We start from the raw sequence: 3,454 nt of genomic DNA on the forward strand, positions 1-3,454 counted from the left end.
CAAGGGCTTTCCAACATGATATGGACGTAATGAACGTGAAGGCTCCTTCATCAACAAAAATTCTATGAATAGTTTTCCCATAATGATATGCTAGAAAACTATATATTACAGAACAATGGAACACATAAAATATATTGCAGAAATATAAACATAGAAAACACATAAAGCAAGAGAGATATAGATATACGTGGTTCACCCAATTTGGGCTACATCCACGGAGAAATAGCCAGTCCTTCCTTTTATATTATCCATCAAACTGAAGAGATACAACCTATAGCAGATCTGTTGTAATTCCCTCTTCTCTCTCGCTCAATCTCCTCTCTCTTTCTCACTCAAAATACCGATCTACATAGATGCAATACAATTCCCTCATATATAGCGAGGGGTTGCCTTCTAGGGTAAAAAAACCTAAATTAAACATAACTTCTCTATCTCATGGAGAAGTGAGAGGGTATGGTTCCATGCTCAAGGTATTGGCGCACATCTTTGTACCAAGCATTTTTGCATGAAGTGGGTGGTGCTCGCTCTACATCGTACATATTGATTTCATGCTCCCAAGCGACAAGATCTTCTTCTTCCTTCTGTGCATGGACTGCTTCAGCTGCGAGTCTATAGAGACCATGAACCCTAATAGTGTGAATTGGTTTGATGTCAAGATCATACTCTTGCAAGCCTGTAATCCATTTTGAACGTCTTTCACCCAACTCTTGTTGTACAAGCAGTGATTTGACTGTTGGGTGTGGCACAAAGACTATGAAATGGTTCTTCAACAAGTAGGGTCTAAATTGTTTCACTACCTTGTATACTTTGTACGCTTTTTTTTCGATGGAGGGGTAGTTTAGTTTGAGTCTCTGCATCTTACATTCATGAAGGAGATGGGGCGTTCTTCATTCAGCTCATCCTTCTAAGTGAGTACCGCAGCAAGTGAGTTGTTGGAGGCGAAGATGTATAGCAATAAATCTTTGTTAAAATCTAGGTTGTGAAGTGTAGGTGCATATGTTATAGCCTGCTTGATATGGGTGAATTCATTATTTTCCTTCTTACCCAAGATGTAGACTACATCCTTCTTGACCATGTCTTTCATAGGTTTCACTATCTGCGCATAATCTGAGATGAACTTCTGGAGGAAGTTTATCTTTCCGAAGAAGGAATGCATGACTTTCTTGTTGGCTGGGTGAGGAATCTATGTAATCATTCGAACTTGGTCTAGATCAACCTTGATCCCACTTTTGGCAATGATGTGCCCAAGGAGGTTCCCCTCAGACACAACAAATATTCTCTTTTTGGGATTCAAGGATATACCGTATTTTTGGCATTACTCGAATATCTTCTTCAAAAGGTGTATGTTGCCTAACCGTTTTCTGGAAAAGATAGTCACGTCATCAAGGTACACCACTACGCTCTGTCCAATAAGTCCATGAAAGTCGATGTCCATGGTGCGCTGAAAGGTTGTGCCTACATTCACGAGGACAAATAGCATTCTCATGTAAGAGTACGTACCCCACTTGTTATGGAGGTAGTTTTTAATCTATCAGGTTTCGCTGCTAGAACCTGGTTATATCCTGAAAAACCATCAAGCAAGGAAACATTTCTACCCCAGATATTGTCTGTAAAATATGCTCCATTGACGGCATGGGGTAGTTGTATTTTTCTGAAGTGCGGTTCAAGTTTCGTAAGTCAACACACAAGGAGATCTCCCCAAACTTCTTTCGTACAATAACTAACTTAGAAACCCACATGGAATGAAAAAATCTGTAAATGATCTATGCATCCAAAAACTTAGTCATCTCTTTCTGTATGAGGGGTTCAAGTGACGGATGTACTTTTCTCAACTTCTGCTAAAATGGCTTGACCCCTTCTTTGATCAGAGTCACATGTTGGATTATTCGCGTGTCATATTTTTTTAGATCATTGAATGTCCACGCGAACACATCTCGGTACTATTTGAACAAGTGGACAAATGCTTGCCTCTCCTGCAGTGTGAAACAAGTTCCAAAATTTACAAACTTCAGATCTCGTTTTGGCCGCAAGCTAATCTGCTCATACATCATAGTGGAACTATGGTTTTTGTTGTTCCTTGGACCTTGAAAGTGGTTTTGCAAGTCATACATCTTTTTGAGAGATACCACACCCTTGGGGATAAGGTTTCCTTTATTGTCATTAGTCGTAGCTTGCAGAGACTGCTCGTGTTCATCTTCGTCAATCGATGCATCCTTGAAGACATCAGCATTAGCCATGAAGTGCAGTATCTGTTGATCATCATAAAAAACACATAGATTAGTTATGTTATCAGGGATAGAAGGCTTATACAAAATTTCAATAGTAATCCTATCCCTAGCCAATGACATCCTAGCAGTTCTGTTTGTTAAGGCATCGACAATTTCATTACGCATTCTTGGCACAACAATGATATTGAAAGCTTGGAAGTTAGAGATTAGTCACCATATCTCTTGTTGGTAACTTTTGAGATGAGGTGATAAATAGTCTATGGTGCTACGTACATGTTGTACCATGATTTTTGAATCACCTACTACTTTGAGCGCATCAACATTAAGGCTAACGGCTTTGTGCAAGCCCAATGCGAGTGCTTCATATTCATTAGTGTTATCTGTGCACTCAAACTCCAAGCAGCTTGAGATTAAATGTTTCCTATGTTTCGGGTCTATCAAGACACACCTAACACTAAAGCCATCCTATGTCTTTGATCCATCAAAATACATGGTCCACAACTCGTCTGTACATGGACCACTTGATGTGCTAGTACTATGGCTACTACTGCTACTACTACTGCTACTAGTGTTACAATGTACTGTACAAGTTTCATTTCCATCAGTTGGGCAAGGAATGAGACCCAACTGCGTGTCTGGTGGCGTTGGAGCTGGCTATGCGAGGTAACACCCCAGCTGTGTTTCTAAAAGGCAGTTTCCAAACATGAGTTCTATGAAAGCCAAAGGTTTGTTCTCACCATTAATGGGAGTGACATTGTGTTCATGTATCTCTCGAATAACACCCAGATCTGATTTCTTTTTCCCTGGTATGAAAGCCATAAGTGTGACCAGTCTATAGAAAAGTATCGATTCAACTTGCTGGACTAGTCTCTGCTGAGAATTAATCCATACGCTTTTGGTATGTCCACAATGAAAATGTTGATGTATTGGTGAACTCAACTGTCATGAGATAATCAGATGATCACTTCATGAAGTTCACCAATGGGTGGTACACATGTTAGATCTAGTTGGATGATTTACACAGATATCTTGCTCCATTTTGCATTGATCTTATTGCCAATGGAGAGTGGCATGACATTGGCTAATGCGCCAGAATCAACCAAAAAGTTGTGAGCATTACAATTAAAAATTTCAAATGAAATAAAGAATGGAGGGAGAACAGAGTTTGCTTCTTCCATCCAGAGTGTGTTGAGCACGGTGGTGAGTGAACTGGGAGATGTGCTTGC

This window comes from Pinus tabuliformis, chromosome 4_1 (assembly GCF_031772625.1).
Source record: "Pinus tabuliformis cultivar Carrire ecotype Pingquan chromosome 4_1, CPIR1, whole genome shotgun sequence".
NCBI classification, from domain to species: domain Eukaryota; kingdom Viridiplantae; phylum Streptophyta; class Pinopsida; order Pinales; family Pinaceae; genus Pinus; species Pinus tabuliformis.